The 18,908-nt window shown below is 45.3% G+C and overlaps 1 pseudogene; it reads right to left on the bottom strand.

Moving 5' to 3' along the window:
* Positions 1-5,474: 5,474 nt before the first annotated feature.
* On the bottom strand, positions 5,475-5,592 carry LOC124803587 (annotated as a pseudogene).
* Positions 5,593-18,908: the final 13,316 nt, after the last annotated feature.

The raw sequence follows: 18,908 nt of genomic DNA, 5'->3' as shown, positions 1-18,908 counted from the left end.
GGACAACGGGGCCATAATATGGCATTGGTTTTCTGTTGCTAGGTGCGGTCGCTTCAGAGATATGAAGGTCAACTTTGTTTTTTGAATGGGATGTTATAGTTTGGTACTTATTTTCTGATGGTGCTATCGAGACGAATCGAATGATGTGTAACAGTGAGGTCTTTGAAGGTCAACGAAGGTCACAAAGGTGGCATGAAGTCTATTTACAGGTGTTCTAAGTGATGACCATTGATATCAGTGCAGTGCTGCAATATTCTTATCATTGATTGAGTGGTATTTCTTATCACATCGGCACTTATTGAAGCACATGCTCTGGCAATTCTCTCACATTTCTTCAGTTGTAGTTGGAACGTCTTTATAAACAATGTCTTTTACGAATCCCCACAAGAAAACATCCATAGGCGTCAAGTCTCGCGAACAAGCCAGCCACGACACATCTCCTCCGCATCCAATCGAAAGATTTGGGAATTGTCTCTGCAACTCATTTCTAGCCATCAGCGAAAAATGTGCTGGACATCATGATATCACATTCTGTTCCTTGTTACTAAAGGTATTTTTTCCAATAACAGACCTAACGTTTCTTGCAGGAACGATGTGTACTTCCTACCATTAAGATTTCCTTCGATGAAGTAGGGGCCTATAATTATGTTCTCCAGAATCCCACACCATACATTCACCGACCACGATTTTTGGTGTGCAACTTGCCGCCACGAACATGGATTTTCCGTTGCCCAATAATGCATGTTATGTAAATTAACATTTCCATGGTTCGTGAATGTAGCCTAGTCAGTAAATAAAATGATATTAATAAATGTGCCATCCCTCTGAATCTGAAGTTGGGCCAATCGGCAGAATTCAATCAGACGCTTACAATCCGCACCAGTTAATTCTTGGTGGAGACTGATAAGGTAAGGATGATATTTATGGCGATGCAGAACACAAACAACACTACTACTCTGGCTCATCCAGATTCCCTTGCGATTTGACGCGAACTATCACAAGGATCTCGAACTACAGTGGCAAGAGTACCAATTTCCGTCTTCTCGTTAGTAACTTACCTTTGCCGGATATGTTCCGATGCGTTAACGATCCAGTTGTTCTCAATTTATCATACACACATTTAAATGTACGACGTGTAGGGTGAATACGCTACGTATATCTTTCAGCGTATAAGTCTCTAGCTCTCACTGAATTTCGTTGGCATTCTCCGTAAATGAGAAGCATATAGACTTGTTCTTCGAAAGAATACATCATTCACATTCGGTTGATTCGACGATACTAGTCGTACCGTTCCTATTCGTGTTGTATTGCGAAATCGTCGAATCGTGTTCACATGTCAATGGCACGTTAGATGGATATGCTGTATTCGGTGAATATTTACTATTTGCACGATAAACAAGGGAGAATTATCAGATCACGTGCTTCGATAAGTGCCGAAATGATAAGGAATACCACTCAATCCATGATAAGAAGATTGCAACACTGCATTGATACCAATGGTCATCACTTCGAACACTTTATGTAAATGAACGTTCACGTCACCTTTCTGAGCTTCATTGACCTTCAAAGAACTCACTGTTACACATCATTGGATTCGTCTCGATAGCCGCTATGAGAAAATACGTACCAAACTATAACATCCCATTTTCAAAAAACAATGTTGACCTTTATATCTCTGACGCGAGCCCACCTAGCAACAAAAAACCAACATAGTATTATGGCCCCCGTTGTCCCACGCAACATTTGTCCCACAAACTTTTGAGCTACTGTCAGTTATTCCAGGTGGCAATAGTTCGTGACTCACCGTGTATAAAAACGGCGCTAGCGGCGTTGCTGAATGTCCTATTTACTTAGGGAGACTGACTCAGTTTAATGGGTATATAGGAACATAATAATGATTGCTACAGTGTGCTGTGGTACTTAAGCATGCGGTGAGAAATAAATCAAAAGAAGTCTTAGATAAGCGGTCATGTGGACACAAAACTTTCTAGAAATTTGCCATATTAGCAAAAATAACTTTTCGAAGGACATACCAGCAGGCGTTAAAAGTTTTGAATCCACATTATATGAAACGAGTGAAGTACAAATCAGGTACAAAAAAGGGTATATGAAAATGACAAGTTTCGGGAAGTTTTCCTCGACATGAACTGACTTGATATCAATTCAGGAGGGAGGTGTTTATTATATTTATGATGGGCACAGATTCCGATGGAATGCACGGATAGCACAGTCGATCATGGCTCAGGACTCAACACCATTAATGGAAGCTAAGTTCCAGTTTAATTGAGAATGCAAGTGAAAAATGAAATGGTTTACTAAACTTATCATGCCATGTGAGTGCAACCATCTAAAATTGCAATGTGTTCCTTAGGTCAAAACCATGTTGCGACCCCACCAGCACTGGCGGCAGCCTGTAAGCAGGCACCGTAGCGACTTGCAAACTACGGCAGTGTGACCTACCAGTACAGAGACGGAAGTAAGAGCGAAAGTGCCCAACTGTGACTGCCGTAAATCAAATGCTCGCCCTGAAGTGCCTGATTGAGTGTATCCAAAAAGCATTCCATGCCACACGTCGCTCGTCTGGCTACTTGCTATTCCAAAGGCCTACACAAGATACTCTGGTCACCGCTGATTATGTTCATACAACGAACATGCGAGCTTGGAGTTGAAAGTTTAGCATCACCTTAGTATGAAAGAAGGAGAAAATCACACTCGTTTGATTACTTCGACACTCTCTCAAAAATAAATGTGCGGAATGTTTTTCCTTTCTACACAACGGGAGAGATTCCACTATATTTTGTTAGTTCTGTCTTCTGAACTCAAAATGGGAATAATTGAACACATAACATGAAAGTAAACTTACTTAGGGAACTTCCCCACAATTAATAATTTCAAAATAATAAGAGAGGAACATAGAGAGAAGAAAAAAATCACTGCAATTTTACTAACATACCTGTCAGTCCACAATGACATTATGAACAGCTAGACTAATAATATTTACTACTGGCCATTAAAATTGGTACACCAAGAAGAAATGCAGATGATAAACGGGTATTCATTGGACAAATATAATATACTAGACCTGACATGTGATGACCTTTTCACGTAATTTGGGTGCATAGATCCTGAGAAATCAGTGCCCAGAACATACACCTCTGGCCGTAATAACGGCCTTGATATGCCTGGGCATTGAGTCAAACAGAGCTTGGATGGCGTGTACAGGTACAGCTGCCCATGCCCCTTCAACACGACACCGCAGTTCATCAAGAGTAGTGACTGGAGTATTGTGACGAGCCAGTTGCTCAGCCACCATTGACCAGGCGATTTCAGTTGGTGAGAGATCTGGAGAATGTGCTGGCCAGGGCTGCAGTCGAACATTTGGTGTATGCAGAAAGGTCCGTACAGGACCTGCAACATGCGGTCGTGCATTATCCTGCTGAAAGGTAGGGATTCGCAGGGATCGAATGAAGGGTAGAGCCACGGGTCGTGAGACATCTGAAATGTAATGTCCACTGTTCAAAGTGCCGTCAATGTGAACAAGAGGTGACCGAGACGTGTAACCAATGGAACCCCATACCATCACGCCGGGTGATACGCCTGTATGGCGATGACGCATACACGCTTCCAATGTGCGTTTACCGCTATGTCGCCAAACACGGATGCGACCATCATGATGCTGTAAACAGAACCTGGATTCATCCGAATAAATGACGTTTTGCCATTTGTGCACCCAGGTTCGTCGTTGAGAACACCATCGCAGGCTCTCCTGTCTGTTATACAGCGTCAAGGGTAACCGCAGCCATGGTCTCCGTGCCGATAGTTCATGCTGCTGCAAACGTCGTCGAACTGTTCGTGCGGATGGTTGCGAACAACCCCATCTATTGACTGAGGGATCGAGAAGTGACTGCACTATCCGTTACAGCCATGCGGATAAGATGCCTGTCATCTCGAGTGCTAGTGATACGAGGCCGTTGGGATCCAGCACGGCGTTCCGTATTACCGTCCTGAACCCACCGATTCCATATTCTGCTAACAGTCATTGGATCTCGACCAACGCGAGCAGCAATGTCGCGATACGATATACCTCAATCGCGATAGTCTACAATCCGACCTTTATCAAAGTCGGAAACGTGATGGTACGCATTTCTCCTCCTCACACGAGGCATCACAAAAACGTTTCACCAGGCAACGCCGGTCAACTGCTGTTTGTGTATGAGAAATGGGTTGGAAACTTTCGTCATGTCAGCACGTTGTAGGTTTCGCCACCGGCGCCAACCTTGTGTGAATGCTCTGAACAGCTAATTATTTTCATATCACAGCATCTTCTTCCTGTCGGTTAAATTTCGCATCTGCAGCACGTCATCTTCGTGGTGTAGTAATTTTAATGGTCAGTAGTGTATGTATGCCTATTCTGCTGCGTAGCATGGCAGTCTAAAGCACATTAGCATATGGATTATTCTACAAAGAAGGCATGAAATGTGAGTGTGCTGTTAATCTAAGGAAAACCCATTCAGAAAGCAAAGAAAAACTTCGTGCAACAATTGCAGCTCAAAACCAAATTAACATTTTAACACTAATTTTTAAAGTTGAAAGAGGGTAAGTTTCTCCACAAGGCACATCCTGGTTCATTTCACTGAAAATACACTTCTGTGGACGATGATACGAAATGTTGCCAGCTCTGGTCACAGATAGAGAGCAGAGGGTGGGCTGGAGACGGCTTGGCAGATGGTGACCATTGGGCACACCCTAACTGAGAGATTCCGAAGACACTGTGGCAGTGATGGATAATTTGCTACTCAACCATCCGTATCATTCTGAACATTGCAGCACAGCGATGGGAACTCCACACCCTTAAACGAAGGTCTGCTATGTCATTTCACTACCTTAAGTCAGAAGTGCACCACATCTTCGAATTCGACGAGTTGTGACAATCACCAAGTATCATGTCTGCATATACAGTGGGATTAACCATGGTGATTGTTAACACCAATTCAGAGGAACAGAACTTCATACTCTACTGAAGGTGGCATAGTGTAGCTCAGTGGTGACCCAATCCAGTGATGTTGTTTACCTATTGCCATGGCTTGGTTTTAAATTTTCACGTGGGTCCTGTAGCAGGCTGCCTCTTGTCTGATCGCCTGTGTTTGCTTCCAGAAAGGGCGGACTGCTCATGAAGCGTTTGTTGTCCCCAGATTGTCATGCAGAAAGTAACTTCCATTCGATGTTAGTGAGTTCTGATTTGGAAATTTATGCTCTGTCTCCTCTTGTACATGCACTCCGTCTTCAAGCCACAAGTGGTCCATCGGGACCATCCGACCGCCGTGTCATCCTCAGGTGAGGATGCGGACAGGAGCGACGCGTGGTCAGCACAGCGCTCTTCCGGTCGTTAAGATGATTTTCTTTGACCGAAGCCGCTACTATTCGGTCGAGTAGCTCCTCAGTTGGCATCACGATGCTGAATGCACCCCGAAAATTGGCAACAGCTCATGGCGGCCCGGACGGTCACCCATCCAAGTCCCGGCCACGCGCGACAGCGCTTAACTTCGGTGATCTCACGGGAACCGGTGTATCCACTGCGGCAAGGCCGTTGCCCCTCTTGGACATGGAATACACAAAATGAATCCGTAACAGCTATACGATATTTTCGTTGAAATGGCTCTGAGCACTATGGGACTTAACATCTGTGGTCATCAGTCCCCTAGAACTTAGAACTACTTAAACCTAACTAACCTAAGGGCATCACGCACATCCATGCCCGAGGCAGGATTCGAACCTGCGACCGTAGCGGTCACGCGGTTCCAGACTGTAGCGCGTAGAATCGCACGGTCACCGACGGCGATATCTTTAGATGTGACAAATTTATACATTGTGTAACTATATTACCTTTACAGACGTCGAATATTAGCAGTGGACACCAAGACTTAAGATTATCATAGGAACTCATGTCCGAATACGAATACGTACCATTTTCCTGCTGAATGCAAAATACAGCACATTCACAGATCTCCCGCATTTCCGGCGCCGTTGATTATGTTATTTCGTATGGCATTCACTGATCATCTGATGTCTCTTGCCTTTTTTTTTCTTTCTTTTTTTGTGATATGTTACATTACAGCATCACCGGTTTATTGCGGTCTAACTGTGTTGGTGAGGCAGTAAATTTCCACAGGGCAGTGACTGCATCACTGCAATTCACTTTGGAGGTGTGGCGGTGGGACTTGTAGTCCCGTACCACCCTCTGACGGTGACAGTACTGCATGAGTCAGGCAGAAAAATTTAGCCTAACATGGGCAGGTATGATTGGAAAGTATTGGATGTAGAATGGGGGCTAGTCCCGCCAAAGGATGCGTCCGTGGTGGGCGTGCCAGACCTATCGTTAGCCATGGTCGGAATCCGTTTCCTCTAGGATGGTTAGGGGAACCGGATGTCGATGCCAGCGGCGTGGAAGTGTGGTCCCAACGTGGCGTAACCCATGGACAGTGTCCCGCAAGGCATCCACTTTCTCATAGAGCCGCCGCGCGTTGTTGCGTATGGTCGTCTTTAGGGGGACGATATCCGCTTCCTCGTGGAGAGTGACCATTCTCGTGAGTGGCGGGGCGTGCAGGCTCCACCTGAGCACCTTGTTCTCCAGGCGCTGCAACGTCCGCGTCCTGGTGACACTAATCGTGGCCCATGCAGCAGCCATGCGTGAGGGCAGGCAGGATAACTGTTCGGTAAATGCGGAGCTTGGTATGCGGGTTAAGTTCCCTAATGCGAAAGAGCGGGTACAAAGCCCTGGTTAGCTTTTGCCCCTTGTTGGTGACATACTCCGCATGACAGTGGAAGAGCAACTTGTGGTCCATCTGGACCCCGAGATAGGTGGTTGTCGGGGACCAGGGCACCTGCACACCTGCAATCGAGATATTGCGGCGGAGGACTGGGCGCCGTTTCGTGAAGTAAACTGCCGTAGTTTTGGCGGCATTGAGAGCTATTTTGTTTGTCCGGCACCAGGTGATAGTGGCGTCCACCTGTCGCTGGAGGCGGGCGACGACGGCGTCAGTAATGCGGCCAGTGGTGTATAGCGCTGTGTCGTCAGCGTATTGTGCAAGGTGGCACTCGGGGATGACCGGCATATCATTGACATAGATATTAAATAGCATGGGAGATAGCATCGATCCTTGCGGAGTGCCTACCGACAACTGGCGAATGCCAGAACGCATTCCCCGTTGAGCCACTAGGAAAGTCCTACCACGGAGGAAGTCATCCATGATCTTGACATAAATATCCGGTATAGGGGTCTGTGTCAGCATCTTGTGTACGAGGTTGTCTTGCCAGATCTTATCGTAGGCGTTTTGCAAGTCCAGAAAAACGGCAGCTGTCGACTTGGCAGTGTTGAAGCCTTTGCTGATGTGTTCAGTGATCCGTAGGACCTGAAGTTCAGCAGAGAGGTGCGAAGTGAATCCAAACTGTTCAGGACGGATCGTCCCAGCTGCTGCAAGAGGTTGGGAAAGTCGGTGAAGGATCACAGATTCAAGGACCTTCGCCATAGTGTTTAGGAGGCTGATGGGCCTGTTGTTGGTGGGGACTGTAGGGTCTTTGAACCTCTTGGGATCGCAATCAGCTTGGCTTGTTTCCACTGAGGGGGGAAAAGGCCAGATGTGAGACAACAGTTTAAAATCTTGGTGAACAAGATGAGTGGTGTGCGGGGAAGGTGGCAAAGATGTTCATTTAAAATTCCGTCCAATTCAGGGGCCGACCGGCCACGTTTCCGTCGAAGGATGCGCTGAATTTCTGCCATGGACGTAAGAAGGGGAGCAGACTGGGGTGGGCGGTTGCGGAAAGCAGCAACAGCTGTCAGGACTTCATGTTCTTCCTGTAGTTCGTTCGGAGAAAGATCCTGGACCAGAGGGCGGTTTTGGGCCTCGAACGCATCTGCCAACATTTCGACAATTTGCAGGGTATCATATGACAAGCCCGCTGCTGTGCGAATAGGATGGGCAGTCGCTGGCTTAGAACGCCGCAGGGTGCGAATGACAGCCCAGTCAGATTTTTGGTGGAGTAGGAAAGTGGACATCCTGTCCTCCCACTGTGCAGACCTCCATTCGGCGAGCCGGTGGCTGAATTCGCGTTGGAGGCGTCTGATTTGGCGTTTGTCCTGGGGGTCACGAAACTGCTTCCACCTCCGGCGGTAGCGGTTCTTTTGCACCTTCAGCTCTCGTAACAGAGGGGGCAAGTCGTCCAGGGGTGTTAAATTTCGAGGTGCAGTGGAGGTGGAGAGTTTCACTGCTTTCTGTATTTTGGCGGTAAGGTAATCCACAGCACGAACTATATTGGCCGGTGTTGTCAAATCGAGGTCGTGTCGAGTGGTGTTATTAAGAACCCTGGTAAACTTGTCCCAGTTGGTGAGGGTCGCAGTGGAACGAGCATCAAATGAAAGGGCAGCATTGGTGAGGTGCAAGAGTACTGGCTCATGGTCAGAGGCCAGTTCGTGGATAACTTCCAGCGAAAACTGAGCAGTGATGTTTTTGAAGATGGCCACATCCAGAACGTCTGGCTGGCAGTTAGTACGGACTGGGATATGGGTAGGTTCGTGGGGGCCATAGACTGATAGTGCTAAAGTATCCTCTAGGTCAAGGAGGAGCCGGCCTTTGGGGTTACACACGTGAGAATGCCAAGCTGGGTGCTTGGCATTGAGATCTGCCCCAATGATAAGCCTGTCAAAGGATGACAATGTGCGGAGGTCTGCTTCCAGCAGTGGCTTGTTTGGGCTCAAATACGCTGCTGCAAAGGTAATGGCACCAAGGTATGTGGAGATGGTAACTGCTGTGGCCTCTATGTGTTCCATTGGCTGGAGAATCTCTTGGGTATGGACAAGAGCTTTGTTGAGGAATACAGCTGTGCCTCCACCACGGCGGTCGAGGCGGTCAGAGCGGTAACACACCATATTGTAAAGGCGGAAATCGTCTGCCAGTTTGAGGTGTGTTTCTGTGACCAGTAAAACATCCACACGATAGTCATGGAGGAAGGTGTTCAATTCCGTCTTCATACGTTTTATGCCATTGGCATTAAAAATGCAAGTGACAAGATCCCAAGGGGGCTGGTGGTGGTGTGGAGGTCCATTCGCCATTACAACAATATTTGACTAAGCCCCTCCACTAGGGCGATGACCTTGGAGAGCCCGTCCTCCGACTGACGGATTTTTTGTGCAGTGTCATGAATAACAGCCCGGATGTGGGGTTTCGTGAAAAAGGAGGTGACCTGGAGGATTTCTCGCATGTCCGCCCGAAAGGACGCATCAGTCTCCACCACTGGGGCAGGGTCCCGAGTGGTCTGCTTGCCCCTACGGCGCGCAGGAGCAGGTGTAGTAGTAGGCAGAGTGGGGGTAGGGGCAGAGGGCTGAGACAGAGCCACAGATGGACTGGAGGGAGCTGCAGCTGGCTCCTGTAGTTGGTGAGCAGTGGGAGCCGTCACGGAAGACAGACAATGAGGAGACCGGGCTGCAGCAGCAAAGGATGTCGTGGGAGTCTGGGCAGGAAGGGGCACAAGAGCCACCGAACCATCTGGTGCCTGAGTGGCTGGTACCAGAGTGGCTGCTGAGGACAGTGCACCAGGCTGACCCTGCAAAACAGGGTAGTTGGTCATGTCCTGTAGCGGTGGGGGAGGTCGATTTGTTCTTGGTTTCTTTTTGGGTGGACGAGAAGACTTCAGTGCCTTCTGGTAAACAGGGCACCCCCTCCAGGATGCCATGTGGTGGGGATCGTGCGTCGTTCCCAAACATCTGGCACAGGTAGGTTTCTCCAAAGCAGGGAGTGTGCAGTTCTCCACTAAATGTGGGCCAGCACACTTAACACACCGCAACGGCAGGGAGCAGTAATTCCCAGTATGTCGTTAACGTTGGCATTTGCGACAGATGGCTGGCCCGTTGCGGCCCTCGTACGATTCAATCCGGACTTTCGTGTACAGAAGATACCGGATTTGGTAAATCCGCTCTATGTCCTCCCTCCGGGAAAGGGAGACGACGTGAGTAGGGCAGGGGATCAATGCCCTGGTCTCAGGATTCCTCTTGCTATACTGGTGGACCAAAGGATCTTCGAAATCGAGTCGAAGCAGTTCCTCCTTGACCTCCTCTGCCGTAACCTCTGGTGGCAAGTCCTTGATGATGATTTTGGTGCGGCGATTACCCGACGTCTGGTGGGTAAAGTAAGGCATCGCCTTTGATTTTACGAAATCGAGAATGGTAAGATAATCGTCCCTACTGTCAAGCAGGTATTTCACATGATCTTTTTGGTAAACAGCTCTCAATTGGCCGACAATGAGCCGCTGGAGCTCAGTGTTCAGTTTCGTGTAATTAGTGACATTATATACCACAATGGGGGGTATCCTCTCTTTCTTCAGAGGGCTTGACGGGATCTCTTGAGAAGGAGGGTCGGGAGCATGAGTCATTTCCTCATCCACAGGACCATCCGGTGCGGCGTCCCCCGGCAGATGGGTATCGGAACACGATCCGCTGCCACCACAGCCCGCGTGGGCGGAGGGGCGTCTGGAGCGACGGCCAGAGGACTTTCCGACTGGGTCAGGGTGTCCCGAAGACTCGCCACGGTGGCGGGACGGCGTAGAAAGAGGTGCAGGTACAGCCGGGTGGTGGTCAGGCAGAGCCGATGTGTTCGCCGCCTCACTACGAGAAAGATCAATTACTAGGCGGTCAGGTGAATCGTCGGACGACGACGACGACGACGCGGATGAACGGACCCTGACACACGACGGTGGACGGTCTTCATGATGATCGGTTTCAACGCCGAAATAGTAGATATACAAACGCTGTTAGGCGGAGCAAAAACTATAACGATACGACACGGTAACGCACTCGTATAAATAATAACACTTTCAGGGATCCAACCTGAAGCACGCTGCTGTCTCTTGTAGTGATGGGGAGCTCGTGAATGAGTCGTTCAAATGAACGCTTCACTCCAGTGAAGTGTGAACTAACCACTCAATTTCAATGAACTGATACTTCAAACTCTTCACAGATAGCACACTCCACACTTTTTTCTAGTTCACTCACTCTCTTCCCCTCTCCTACTACATCGCCGCTACGTTACTCATCCTCCCTTCGCTTGAGTCCTCCCTCTACTGCCTGTCGACGAATCACGCGGTGTTTGTGGTGAGCGATAGACTTAGGTGGTGTTGGGGAGGTGAGGGGAAGGCAGCGTCAGCTGCTTCCTGCAGTGCTGGCATCATTACCCGTGACTGTTTGTGCAGTTAAACTTCGCGTCCACGGGTAGCTTGCAGACAAATGAATATTAAAGATACAAACGAAGAGGCTGGCTGTATGAGCACGCACAGCTAACATGAAAATAAAAGGTTTGTTAATAACACTGAAAGAGGGGTTAATAACACTGTAAGAGGGGTTTTACTTGAAATCGTACCAATGACTACAGGTGACAGTTTACGTTTTGAATGTGCAGGAAAACTACTGAATAATTACTTAACGTAGGTGTATAGACTTTGAAAGGTCTCTGTTGGATTCCTTTCATGTTTAATTTCTTAAATCTGTTGTCATTTATGGAGTAAATTCCTCTCCTAAATTCACTGTGCCGTTTCTGACTATCTGGGAGGAGACTGAGTAGTGGAACGTGTTACTTTTACACATAAACAAGAACGATCTGTCACACTACTACACTTTAAAACACAGTTTATATGTAATTCATGTCACACAGTTTCATACGGAACCTACATCCGCTTTCTTTTATATACTGTATATGATAAGATACTGTCATCTCCCTTCCCTTCTGTGTGAGAGTATGAATGAGCAAATGTATTTGTAGTTGCATGCTTGAGGGTAGCAGACAAGCCTGTCTGCTAGAGAACAGTAGGACCAACGTCGGAACAGGTAGCTACGCTTCCTAAAAGCAAAGAGGTTTCTATCCTTAGTATGGTTCTGTCCGTCCGTTGTCATGTTGGTGTAGGAAGCTGCCCCTCTGGCCACTTCCGTTTGTCTTTGTGAGCCACCCTGAAGAAGCACGCTCGGCAGTAGGAGTTGCTGTGTGGCCGTGGCGAGCGTCTGAAGTGGTAAGATCTCCGGCTAAGCGCGTGTCTGTTAAGCCCGTAGGACAATGGATTTCTTAAGTTCAGCCTAACTGAAAATTTAATCATCCTTATTTCGGGTTTAGGTCTAAAATATCCGATGTTATCTTAAATTGCAGCGCAGTATTATTCTCGTGTGAAGTTCAGATTAGTTTCCGGTAGTTGCTTTGTTACTACTTTGTGAGTAAAGTGGAACTACGTGTTGATCAGTAACTCTAAGATCAATCTTAAATGCGAATGCTTGTGTGATTATAACGTCTCGTCTTGACTATATTTTCAATATAGCAACTTTTCTTTATGTTCAGCCCACGTGGGGTGTACTTTGCGAGACCACTACCACGTGCTTATATAACTGTTTGACCCATCAGGTTAATAGTAAGACGTTAGTAACCGGTTCAAGGTTTTGCTTTTGTCAATTGCTTTTCGATCTAATGTATTTTAATTATCAAAATTATTGTGGAGTTGTACGCTTTCTGTAAACCAAGTTGACCACGTGGAGTATGTGGTGTAATCATCAAAGTAGCCCTCAGCTATTCTTTTTGCGAAGACTTCACAAAGAGTTAACATGAATTTAGTATACCAGTGTGTGGTAATTACATGACGGACAGGATTGTGGTATGAACGTAATTTCTCTGGGTAAAAACTGAATCTGTTGGTTGTGGTTAATTTCTTCTTGCTTATGTTTCAATGTTCTTCGTGAGTTATTTTATGAATGCAGTGTCGTATGCAGTCTCCCAATCTTGGCTCCATATTTTATGTGTTCCGTAAGATTACAATCTCACATTTTTCAATCGTAAATAAGGCACCAGCTCAGTTATAACTCACGTATAATATGCTGAAATTTCAATGAACAATCTTAAAATAAATTTCCAAATATAAACTGATTTCTTTCTTTTTATTTAAATTCTCTTTATATATATATATTACCGGTTTTGTATGACTATTAAAAGATTATCATTAATGTTAGTCTGCTTGGTAAACCTAGACTAAATATCTGATGAAACAGTTGCCCAGTAATCCACGGTTAACGTCCCCAGACAGATCACGGCTTTTAACCCACTTTCATTGTCAATTAGCACCGATATCAGCATAGTAAAATTCATGTAGCAATATTACACATGGCGACCCTGTTCTGTGATTCCGCTAGACTCTGGAATCTCTGAAACGTTAGATTGCGAGCGTGTTATAATCTTAATTTTTTTCCTACAGCGCTCAAACAACTTCTGTGTTGTTTCCGAGCAGACTTTCAAAAGATTCACGGCGTTGTTGATCGGCGTTGCGTTGTTTGTCTTGTTTTTTATATTTGTGTGTTTTATATGTGTGTGTGTTTTTTGTTCTCGCTTGTACATTGCACTGTTTCGATCAAAGATAAAAATTTGTTTTGCGTGTGAAAAAGTGCGTACTAGGTTGGGTATCTTTCGTGTGACTGTCGTAATTTTTGGGGGACACATTTATTTTGGTTAGTGTGTCGCGTACCGGGTATAAATTGCACTAATGCAGACACGTAACCAAGCTAAAAGTAAGCGGTCCGACAACTTAAGCAACATGGACCAAGGAGATAATAATTTGATTTCGAATGTTAATGCGTCGGGCAGTTCCGAAAATACAATGGGAAATACTTCAGACGAAATGCAAAACAGGACGAACGGGCTCACAGCAGAGCCAGAAATAAATTTGCCTCCTACTAACCAAATTGATTTGGCAGAACTCATGAAAACCTTATTGCAACAAAATAAAGAATAATTTGAAAAATCGTTCCGAGAACAAAGAGTCATCCGAAAAATCGATCCGCGAGCTAGGCGAACAAATAGACGAAAAACTAATCCAGCAGACAAATAAAGTCGACAAGTCGATGCAGAGAGTGTCCGATGATATCTCACAAAGAATAAACAATCTGGCAAGTGAAATAAAAAGTGATATTATGAAAGAATTAGGCCGTACATTTGAACAAATCGATGATCGTCTGCAAGCCTTAGAACAGAGCAAGCGGAGGGGCGATGCCGAATCTAAAGAAAGCGAAGAACGGCTACTTAGGAATTTCCAAGAGCTGAGGGAAGAATGCCAAAGGGAGCACCAGCAGGTACTCTCGAGGGTCCAAGAGGCAGAAACGCATTGTCCCACGTCCGTTAGCAACACAATAGCGGACAACAGTTTAGCGATCCACGCGTTGGAACAGCAAGTAGAACAATTGAAGCAGACTGGGGCGGAGGACAAGAGACAAATTGATGATAAGATTGCGGCATTAGCGGACATTGTAGGCACGATGAAGCTGACGGAAAGCGAGAACAATACTACACCGGTAGCGGCCGCAGAGACCGAAGAAGTGCGTTCGCTTCTGAGATTTCAGAAGGGACAGTTCGAAGTGAACAGGCAAAACAGAGCTGTAACAGGCGAATTACAAGAACGCGTGGCGCATCTGGAAAACCGCATGGCGTGTGATTCCGAACTCGTCAATAGCATTAAAAATAGCCGTACGAACAGTGCAGAGAGGGACTCCGGCCACGAGGGAGATTTTGACGACAGGAAAGAATGTAATTTGAGGGGCAGACATGAGAATAATAGAAACATTCAAGGGCGTCGCCAGGAGGAAATGCGGGGATTTGATTTCAAACATTTCCTTACGGTGAGAAAGTTTGAGATATTCCGAAATTCGCAAAAAGGAATACATCCACGAGCATGGCTCGAGCAATTTGAGTTCTGTCTTCCTCCCGACTGGGCAAGTTCACATAAGATAGAATATATGTGTGGCTATTTGGAAGGCGAACCGGCGATTCGCATGAGGTCGGCAGCGCGTCACTGCAACTGCACTCGGGAGTTTCGACAAGCCTTTCTGTCCGCCTATTGGTCGGAAGCGGCACAAGATAGGGTCAAACATGGCATAATTATGCTGCCAAATTTGAACCAGTCTGGTTTCGGCAGCCCTGCACGCCTATTCGACCACATGCTGCAGGCAAATCAATTCCTATACGACCCATACGGGCCTGCGGAACTAATTAGGATATGCATCACCAAATTGCCGATGCACTTGCGGCACGTCATTCTTGCGGGACGATGCAAAGAGGACGTGGAAACGTTTAAGACGCTTCTCCAAGAGTTGGAATACAATACAGGAGAATGCCCGCCTAATCAGGCACAAAGTTATTACGGGGCACAGCAGCGCGACCGCAGTCGTGGCCGTAGTACTAATCAACGGCGTGACTGGTCGTCGCGACGCGAACGGAACAATAATCGGGACCGGCCGTATAGAAACTGGGGTAACAGTCGCGAACACAGGTGGAACAGCGGAAATGTTCGAGGACGTGGACAGAATCGTGAACGGAACAGTTACGGCAACCAGAATCGATACTACGGTGAACACGGTGGGAATAGGACTATAGGCGGAGCACCTCATGATGTTGAAATTAGGCCAGCCAATCCTAGACATAATCCAGCAAATGGAAATGAACAAAACCGGCAATGACAAATGATCAGCGCAGAAGGCGCCCAATCGGAACAAATGAGTGACATGGCAAATGAATAGAAAGGACAGTGAGGAGTAGAGAGGACGGTGAAGAGAATGAATTGATTAGTTTAAATTTGTGACATGCATTTTGAATAATATGTTGGTAAAAATTAATGATAATGATGTTTTTATGTGATTGATTGAAGTGATGTTGTTAATTTGTTTTCTTTCCTTGTGCAATTAGGATTTAGTTTGATTCAAACGTAAAGATAAAAGGTTTCCTTGTGAACGAGTGAAATGCTGTTTTTTTTTGTGTGTGTAAATTGAAAAGAGCCGCTCCTGAGAGAAGCAAGATCTGTGTTGAATTAATGCAAAACTCAGGGGAATATCCGATCTGTGGGTATTATGGGTCTGGCAAACCCAGGTCCCCAGCTGTTAGTAGCCTTGTTTCCGATTTTCTGCTTTCAGTGCTACTATCTATCTATTACTATTCTATATCTGTCAGTATAAATGAGGATCTCTTACTATAGTATGCGTGCTGTATGAATATTTTAAGATAGGAGAACTCTGAGAAAGGAATGAGTAAGTTTGGAATCTTGAAAACAGGATGCGATAGTACGATTGTTTAACCATTGGCTTCCCAATATGCGATGATATGTTAATATTGATGATATATGTCTTTTTTGTTCTTTATAGCTGAGTACGTGAAGTGCTGTCTGTGGATTTCGTAAGTATATTGATTCCCTTCAAGGTGAAAGAAGAATTGTGGTTTGTGTAATTTACGTGGCTCTGAAATATTATAATGACAGTCAATACGAGCAGTTTTTCAGCAAATGGAGAATGGTACAGAAATATGGATCCATTCTGTAGTCATGATTGATGTTGAGCCAAAGCCTGGAAAACTTATTCTGCGTTAATACTTGTCCCAGAAAAGCGACGTTTATGTGTTTTGCTGATGCTGTGAGCATTACAGCTTACTGTTTTTGCTGGTGCGGGATGCACTGCAGCCTATATGATTTGTACTGAGGAAATTTCCCACTTGAATGTAGAGGAAGAGTAAATAATTTTGATTATGGGACCGAAGGAAAGCTTGGTTTAAGGTAATAAGGATGAAGCAAAACATTTGTTATTTAAACTGCAGGAGGATTCGGATCTTTTGTGTCTGTTGTGAGTTCAACATGTTAAGATGAAACTGTTTTACAGAATAGAGGTGACCACAATTTTGCCATTCATGAGAAATGAGTCCAGAATAACCACCACAGGCGAAATAACTGATTTGGAAGCGAAAGGTAACGTAAAGAAGGAACGAAATCGCAGCAAAATGGGTAAGAAAATGTAATATAACCTGTATAGTGCAGACATTTTTACCGTTCTCAGAGCCATCTGTGTGATTAATTCGTGTGATAACGTAATTTTAGATGAAATTTTCTTACTGTTTTATGTGTGAATGTATGAGTATGATAAATGTATAATTGCGAGTCTCTTTTCAGGTGTGCGAACTGGTATAAATGTTTTGGTGTGTAAATAACCATTGTTCTTTTTACTGTGTATGTTTAAGGAAAGTTTCTCCATATTTATCATGTGACAAGACGTATGCCGCGAGCGTCAAGAAGAGGACGAATTAGAACAATGTTGTGGTGGTATATACACGGTGTTGAAATAGCATTGAAGTAGCTTATTGGCTTAACTAGTAGTGGATAGAAGTAGAATATTGAGTAATGCATGTTTATGGGTAGTTAGTTTGTAGAATAGACAACAGGTGTGCATGTATGTGTGTGTAAGTAACATGTGAACCCTATGCTGTCCTGACCTATACTTGCACAAGGCATAATCCTATTCATTTTAGTGAATTAATAAGTAGCATTGGATTTATTAAAACGTAAGTGAACCACATTAGTAATGTGGATTTAAATATTATATTGTCAGTTCATTTAATTCTTATTTTTTTTACATTGTAAAGTCATTTCATTTTTATTTTTTTACATTGTCAAGTCATTTAAATTTTATTTTATATTGTCGATTCATCTAATTTAAAAAAAAAATTTAAGTCTCACGTTTGTTCTTAAAAATTGTGAAAGGCAATACTAAGTGGTATTATGTATGACATTGTGTAATCACATAACTACGATAAAAAAAATTTTCTGTGAATGCAGTTGAGAACGTGAAAGCGAACCGGCTAAACTCTTACGAGACAGCGGGAGCAGCCGGACTAGTTGTAAACTGGCGGGTTTCCCAGCGGGGGACGCTGTCAACCGGGCCACTTCGGGAGCGCGGTCGACAACAAAAGAAGGGCATGCGGCAAACACTTTCCCTTGCACCTGGAGCTAATGGGCGGCCGCCCCGGGCGACCCTTCCTCGCGACGATGACCTGAGATGGGCGAGCGGTCCACCGCGCGGATATCCATCTGCTGGCAACGCACCACACGCACGCGACCGTGACGAGACGGCCGCGGAGAAACAACACAAGGGGCGTGGAGCCTTTTGACAGGTACTGTCCAGAGAAACTGGCAGACTTCAACGACGCCTATCAACATCTCCTGACGGATGCCCACTGTCAAGCGACAGTAAATCATGGTTCGATGTTCTCTGGTCGCTAAGGGTGGCACAAAAGAAGAGCCACTAAGTGCCATCCTTGCCCAGGAATATCAACCTGGCGTGTCAATCGAGGATACCGCACGAATTTGACAACACAAACATGGAACCAAATCGAGATGTACGTGACACAGACCACCAAGAGAAACTTCATGAGAGGGCAGAGACGGCGGGATTGCACGCAACAGATGGACAAAAAAAATCCCTACTGACAGCTGCGGCGACGCACCCCCTTCCCCTCCCCTTATATTGTGCCTCGGAACAGTGGAACTAGTGAGTGTATCAGTGAACAGTGATTATACGGTTCTTAGTTCAATGCATATACGTGTGTTTCTGTCACAGAAACTTTGACTCGTGTGTTTTGCAGGGATTCGATTTATTGGTGTTTATTAGACTGACTCTTGTATTTTGCAGGTGTTCTATTTTTTTTTTTTTTTTTTGGACTTTGACTCTTGTATTTTGCAGGTGTTCTATTTATTATATTTTTTAGACTTTGACTCTCGTATTTTTCAGGTGTTCTATTTATTGTTCTTTTTAGACTTTGACTCTTGTATTTTGCAAGGTGTTTTATTTATTGGTGTTTTTTTTAGATGTTGACTAGTGTACTGTTTTATTGATCAATGTTTGTTCTTGTGTGATGTATTAGATTTGTGTTATTTTGTTTCGTAAATTCATTCATGTGGCATTGCATAGTTTATCAGTCATATTGCTATTCATTCTCATTGGACTGTGATCGATTAGCCTTTGCATGGGGCATATTTATTGTGAGGAACCCCTTAAGGGTAACAATCACATAATTAATTGTGTTTTC

This window comes from Schistocerca piceifrons, chromosome 6 (genome assembly GCF_021461385.2).
Source record: "Schistocerca piceifrons isolate TAMUIC-IGC-003096 chromosome 6, iqSchPice1.1, whole genome shotgun sequence".
NCBI classification, from domain to species: Eukaryota; Metazoa; Arthropoda; class Insecta; order Orthoptera; family Acrididae; genus Schistocerca; species Schistocerca piceifrons.
This window is presented reverse-complemented; position numbering and strand designations above follow the sequence as displayed.